The sequence below is a fragment of the Metopolophium dirhodum genome, chromosome 1 (genome assembly GCF_019925205.1).
Source record: "Metopolophium dirhodum isolate CAU chromosome 1, ASM1992520v1, whole genome shotgun sequence".
NCBI lineage: Eukaryota > Metazoa > Arthropoda > Insecta > Hemiptera > Aphididae > Metopolophium > Metopolophium dirhodum.
Window position 1 is genome coordinate 146,075,713 of NC_083560.1, and position 7,673 is coordinate 146,083,385.

Genomic DNA, 7,673 nt, shown 5'->3' on the forward strand with positions numbered 1-7,673 from the left:
TAAAACAACTTTGATTAATCTTTTACAATTTCACTATAATATTTTTAATACATTAATAATTTTGTTAACAACTTGCTTTTAGAAGCCACTTCGTCAATAATTTGATCGGAGTCAATTCTGACCAAAAATTATTTTTCTATAGACATGAGCAAAAAACTTTCAAATAGGTCTTGTGACAAGGTGCTTCTTAAATATGTTTTTATATATTTTAATTTTGAAAAACTACGTTCACAGCTAACTTGAGTAACTGATAGAGTAAGTATTAATTTGTAGCAGTTGTAGAGACCAGGATAAGCGTTGGTGTATAAATTATACTTCACTAAGAAATTAAAAATACAAACCACACAGTACTTGTCACCAGTTGTAGTATGGGGACATTTGTCTTCATCATCTCCATCATATTCATTATCAGAGTTATATTCAGTGTAGTCATAATTTTCACAAAAAATAGTCTTTTTGAATTCACTCCACTTAGATATAAAGTCTGTAAATTCATCTCTTAATGTTTCATAAGAGATTTCTGGGATAAAATGAACTATTTTATCATACAAGCTTGACAAAGCTGTTGTAGGTAGAGGCATGTTTACTTTAAAATTGTTTGGGTCGAGGCATGAAAAGTCTGCAAAAAGTTGACCGTGCAATGAAAATCTAGATGAAATACTTTGAATTATTTTATCAAAAATTAAATTATAAACATTGACTTCAAATGCATGCAGTGGGTCATCTAGTGAATCATCAGTTGATTCATAGGAAAATTGCCGTGTTCTTTTTTTTTTCTAGTTTCTGGAAAACTATGACCAACTTCTACTTCACTTTCTTCAACTTCTAATTTATTATTTGCCCAAGCAACAAAATTGTCTGCTGCTTCCTTGACACTTGAGAAGTCACGTGCATCAAGTTTAAGCTCTTCAAGTGTTGACTGAACCATTTGAAAAGATGTCATCATATTTACTCCATGACCTTGTAAATACTTAGAAAGTGGAGTTGTTTTTAGAAAAATCCGCAAATAAATTTGAGCTGTTAAAATAGTTTCATACTTGCATAATCCTTCTATCAAACCTATCGCTTTATACCGAGCATCAGCTGTGATAGAAATGTTATTTTTAATTTCAATTAATGTAGTTATAAGTTCCACAAATAAACCAGGCTCTGGATGCTTGAAATGAGCAAACACTTTAGATAATGCGCTATGTTTAGACTACCATCTAGTCTCTCCTATAGAACATATTCGTTTATACTTTTCTTTATTAGTCCACACATCCATACGCTTATGAGATTCTTTAATAAAAACAGCACATCCATTGAGTATTCCAAACAAATTAACAGACTGAAGAATTTTATTGGTTACATCACCAATAACGAGGTTTAAAACATGGGCATAACACCATATATGTATTTGATTATTTGCCACATTACTCAGCTGAGCAGAAAATCCACGGTACTCCCCCTGCATATTTGCTGCTCCGTCAGTAGCATTACCAACACACTTTTTGGGATCCAAGTTCAAGCTATTGAAAACCTTCAAAATTAATTCAAGCATATCAATTCCTTTACTAGAAGTACATTTGACAATACCAACTAATCTTTCATGAATAGTAGTACCACTGACATAGCGAATAATAACGGAACATTGGTCAACTACAGATATATCTTGAGTTGTATCTAATTGAACAGTATACATACCAGCCTTTAAAATTTCTTCAGATATTACAAATTTGATTTTTTGACAGATAGCTTCAACAATATAATTAATGGTGGTCTTTGACAATAGTGTGATAACCCCGCCTCCTTGAGAAGAACCTGCATTGTGACTCTTAGTACTTTTTTTTATAACTTTATCTAAGTGACATTTTATAACTTCATCATATTTACTTAGCAGAAGAATAATTTCCAAAAAATTACCATGGTCCAGGGAATTATCATTTAATGTATAAGCGGCTTCATTATTTCTATTGCGATAGCTAAGTCCCCGTTTTCCTATCAATTTTATTACATCTATAATACGATGCATTATCTGTCTTGTATTCTCAACCTGTTTTCTTCTTAAAGAACTTTGGCCATATACTAATAAAGAATCAACAGATGCAAACTTTGTTTTCATTACATGAGCATCAACATTATATCTATGAATTGCTGAGTCTTCATGGTTTTGAATACGTACATACACATGTTTCCAATCACTAAAACCTCGTGTGAATATTCCAGAAACACGTCCATATGCGATACATATACAACAAAATAGAGCTTTATCTTTGGTACTGTAAGATAACCATTTTCTATAACTACCGTCCTTTCGTTTATATGCTTTGTCAGCAGTAAATGGAATTTTGTTTGTTGGTTGATGTGGGTGAAATAACCAATACATGGCATTATTAGTTGAATCCGGTTTTTTGAAAAAAATATCAACAGTACTTTGTTCTACAGAGTGGTCGGTATTGGAATTAGAAACTTCAGATTCACCTGTAAAATCAATTGCAATAGTTAAAGGTTCAAAAAAAAAAATTACTAAATAGGTAAACATTTTCACATTAAATAATATTTTATACAACAATCTAAGACCAAAGTGAATAATTACCTAATTCTACAATTGGAACTTCAACAATTGTGTGTTCCACAGAGTGATCGGTATTGGAATTAGAAACTTCAGATTCACCTGTAAAATCAATTGCAATAATTAAAGGTTCAAAAAAGAAATTACTAAATTAACATTTTCACATTAAATAATATTTTATACAACAATCTAAGACCAAAGTGAATAATTACCTAATTCTACAATTGGGACTTCAACAATTGTGTGTTCCACAGAGTTTTTGGTATTTGAATTAGAAACTTCAGATTCACCTGTAAAATCAATTGCAATAATTAAAGGTTCAAAAATTCATAGAATTCTAGATCACTATTAGACTATAGACTATATTATTAATTAAAAATTAGGACATTAACATAGGTACTTACGCTGAAGCCTAATCATTTAAAAATCGAACTTACCTTTTGAACAAAACAATTTCATTTGGTTTTTATTATTTGCACATTGCAACAATAATTATCTTTCTTTTTCTTGGCGTTTTTTCGAACCGGATTTATATATGCGTTTTTTATTCATTATAAATCACAAGCGGGATCACAAGTTTATGTTTCGGTAAATCGTACATGTACACTTAAAAAGTTAGATACAAAGTATACTGTATACAATTTATGAAAAAAACACACAAATCTGAGATTGTAGACGCACTAGAAACATGATTATTTTAGTTTTTTAGATCACAAATGGCAAATAAGTAGGTACTAAAAAAAAAAATTAATAATTAAATTAACACAAGACGCACAGCCAATGCATACGAATACACGATGAAAACTGTCGACTTGTTGACTTAATATTTGCAGATAGATACGATAATCGGATAATGGATAACGAAATACAATAATAATACATAGCGTCATGTTATATATACATTGTATTAAAAATAGATATCAAATACCCAATTATTTCCGACAAATTCGTGTTTCGTATCAGTAGGAACGTGCGGTGTTCGCGGTCCGCGGTCGGTCGGATATTTCGGTCTTCCATTAACAATAACAATTTAAAATACAATTATTAATATTTATATACGTATTATAATATAATATAATGTTAAAACCTGTAAGCAAATTGTTGACTTTTGGTAGACCGTGTTATTATCATATTGTTAAAAATAACAGTAATAATAATTTGTAGTTTTAATTTTAAATTTAAATTATTCCTAATTGGTGAATATTTTATTCTGCAAAAAAAAATGTTGAGACCCAAGTGGGCCCCGAGGGCCCCCAAAATAAACATAGACGGGGGCCCACAGGGAAAATCCCTTTTTCCCTATGGGCCTATCCACCCCTGGTTATATCAATTAATTTTTATGTAAACATCCAATAAATTATAAATGCCTTATATTGCTTAAAATAATTCTGGTCTATAGTTAATTCTATACAACAATAATAGGTCTGTATTTTTGCTTACATTAATTTTACATCAGGCTATTTTTATTTTGGATACTTTTATTTTTGTACATTATTATTAATTCATACCGTGCCTACACAATTTAATTTATTATTTGCTCTTCGGAGGAATAAGTGGTCTGTTCACAGTTTTTAAACTATACCACTGCAAGTTCTCGAGAAGTTGAATTTTAAAAATGGAAACGGAAAAGGTAAGTGGAATATTGTAATTTGGGTAATTATAAAAATGTATACATGTTTTAATTTATTGATATCCATTATAATTTATGGACTATCTAACAATTAATATAAACATGATTATTATGTATTTTGTGTTATTAATAATCTAATGTTAAACAAATTACAATTACAACTCAATTTTTAAAGTCATAGAATGTGTTAGAATATAAAATACATCTTTAGGTAGGTGCCATAGAAATACGGAAGTAACCGTTGTATTCGGTACTTGGGATCTATTTTTTTTACATTTTTTACAATTTCTTAAATACTATTATTTTTGTTAATTAAATTGACCAAATTTTAGTATAAATTTTTAAAAAGTTTATGAGAATTTGCAATTAAAGCAAGTTATAGGTACCTATTTTAAAATTGTAAATAGTTTGTACATATTAACCTACCTTGACATTCTCATAACTAGCTTTAAAATTAAAATATAATAATCCTATATAATTGCCTAGATTGTCTAAATTTTAAAAGAGGTTCATTCAATTTTATTTTTAAGCTAACGGAGATAAACTTGATCTGCTGAGCTTAAAATTATATATGTGCGTAACATTAAGACGGAGACAACAAATGTCACTGTAACGTCCCTGTAATGGGCAATTGCCGCTGCACTAAAGCGCTCATTATCTATAGATTTATGATTTTTTAGCAATTTTTTTAAACCTACTTAATTAAAATAATTAAATACTTGGACATTATTTTTTTCATCACAAAAATTATTATTTAATATTTACCATAGACAATGCTATTTTAAAAAAAAAATATTTAGAATGCATAAATAAAAGTTAATAATCATACTTAACCTTATTGCAGAAAAAAAATAACCTGGGAAAAAACCTGCAGTAGATCCTGATGAAGTTTTTAATGTACTTAACACATTCACTGCATCAAATAATTAGTTGCGACACGTTCGATGCGTCACAAATTATATCGATGTTTCGCTAGGAGCTAATTCGGACAATTTATTAGTGTCGGATATCACCGACAGGCGCACTTGGTGATGTAATTATTCATAAATATTTCTGGGAAAGGGCGTAATTTTTATTTTCAAAGGGTTATTACATATTCAGGGGTGGTTCCAGGGTGGTGGGGGGGCTTGGATCCGTACCCCCTCCCCCACCTTAAGCCACATTTCTAAAAATTTTATGTTGATATATATATATATATATATATTTTACTATACATACATATTTAAAAAAAATATTATAAACATATTACAATTATTGACTATTATTGAACCCCCCCTCCCCTCCATCAAGTCTCTGGAACTACCCTGTTCTTGTTAGCAATTAGCAGCAAAAACAACATTTATAACTTTCAATGTATTAATTGTATTTTCCTTTAAATAAAATATTACAACATTCAAAATAAAATAAAAAGTACCTTTGTTCTTAACCTAAAAAAAAACATAACAATTTCTTAATTTGTAGAGCATTTAAAACAATAATTGTATTTATTGGTGGTAGTTTTTAAAACATGGGTAGACACAGAGTCCTGGGCATGTTGGGCAGTAGATATCAGTTTCCGAACGTTTTTTTGGTTTTAATACACTCTTAGCATCACGAACTTTTTTTCTTTTTGTTTTCATTTCTTTGAAAATCGTATAAATTAAGTTTTGATCCACTATATATGTTAAATAAATTATGGCTGTTTACTAAAATAATTTGGAGAATGTGAATACCTAGTTTTTTATACCATCTCATAGTTTTATGTTCACATGAGTAATAGGATAACGTTTGATCTGAATGATCTATGCCCCCCATAAACTTGTTGTATTGAAGTATAGCTTTCGGTTTTGTAATTTGGTTTCCCTTTTTATTAATTTCTTCCACCAAAGTTCCGTCATATTCTGTTGATATTACAAGTACCGTCTCTCCTATCTCTCCACTTCATTATACAAGTACCTTCTTGAGTAAATCTTTGAATCATTTCTCCTTTGTTTAAATTTTTTTTAATTACTTCTTGAGGATTATTCTTCCTATTTGCACGCAAAAAACCAGTACGATATGTATTATTGTTTAAAAGGTATTGAGCTAACTCCACACTATTATAATAATTATCCATGTATATGCTATGACCAACTCCTAATTTGCCTTCTAATAATTTTTTTACAACATTAGTTACATGACCTTTACCTCCAACTTCAGTATCATTTGAACCAGAATAAATTATACATTTTAAAACAAATCCCAATGAATCTGTCAGAACATACATTTTAATTCCATATTTATGTCTTTTTCCGTGAATAAATTGACGAAAAACCAAATGGCCTCTCCACAGGACCATAGACTCATCTATAGCAAGCACTATTGTTGGATATTGAATTTGATCGATATTTTCATGAAATATATCTAGAAGAGGGTTAATTTTATACAAACGATTGCTAGGTTGGGGCGCATCATCTTGTGCTGGATTTTTCACAAAATGTAAACAACGTAAAATTAACATCCATCTATCTCTACTCATACGAGAGTTAAAACATGGCAGGTCAAAAAGATAGCCCCTCTTCCAATAATCTTGTAGTCTATTCGTACGAATAGTTCCCATATGATAAAGAAGACCCAAAAATACTTTGAATTCAGCTACAGTTAAGATTTTCCATTTGGTAATTCTAGATTTATCCGTTATATTTTCACTAAAAAATATTTCTTCAGCATAATTATTAGTTTGTTCTACTATAAAAGTAAAAAGGGTTTCGTTCGCGCATAATTTAAAAAAAACATATGGGTTGTTACCTGCAGGTGAAACGATAAGATCTGTTGTACCAGTAAAAGGTATTGGTTGTGCCATGTACTTATCTTCATACCAGACATCAGATCCATTTTGTATATCTTGATTTTGTTGAACTACAGCATTTGGTTCTGCCTGTTCTGGGTTTTCTTCCTCATCGTCACTACTGTCAATATATTCTCGATTACCTCCACTCCAACTACTTCCACTATCAACATCTTCATCGGAAGACCAGTTCATAATATGGTTTAAATCCTCTGAAGTCAACATACCTTCCCTGCTCGTTGTTTTTCGTAATCTTTTGGACGGGCCCGCTGGATCATCCATTTTATTATCGACAGTTGAAAAAATAATTGTATGATAGACGAGAGACATGCACACGATTGACAGTACAAACAGAAATAAACTGAATAAGAAATCATACTAATCATAGTATTATAAACAATTATATCGATATACAAATGTACAATAATATATTGCGATAACGATAATCAAATAAGTTACTATTCGTAATGTTTGACCGAAAAAAAATCAACAAAATAAGTTATTTATAAACGGATTGGACTGAAATAACGAGAATTTTTCTGTGCAGAGGCGTGTGTAAAAATAAAAACATTACTGTAGTGAGTCACTATTTTATAGCACATTTAATTCAACAGACCTGATGTCGGCTATATCCGACAGGCGCACAGTTTATATACCTACGCGTCGGATATATCTGACAGACGCAC